Consider the following 263-nt stretch of genomic DNA (forward strand, 5'->3'; position numbering starts at 1 on the left):
TGAGGGTTACGGGGTCCTGTGCAAGTTGTGGGGGTCTGCTCTTAGGCCCCCCGGCCACTGGGCATTATTATTGTGTGATGCGTCCTTCTCCCATATGCTCTTCCAGAACTGTTCAGTCTCCAGCCTTGGTGGGTCTGCTCTCATGTTATTACACTGCCACTGAGAGTACACCTCGGATGGCTCAGTGGAGAACTCTCCCGGCTTCAACTTCTCTGGTGTACCTCTTCAACCGGGTGGCCAGGGCTGTGAGCCTTTGCTTGGCA

Source organism: Monopterus albus, unplaced genomic scaffold (genome assembly GCF_001952655.1).
Source record: "Monopterus albus unplaced genomic scaffold, M_albus_1.0 scaffold17.1, whole genome shotgun sequence".
Classification (NCBI taxonomy): domain Eukaryota; kingdom Metazoa; phylum Chordata; class Actinopteri; order Synbranchiformes; family Synbranchidae; genus Monopterus; species Monopterus albus.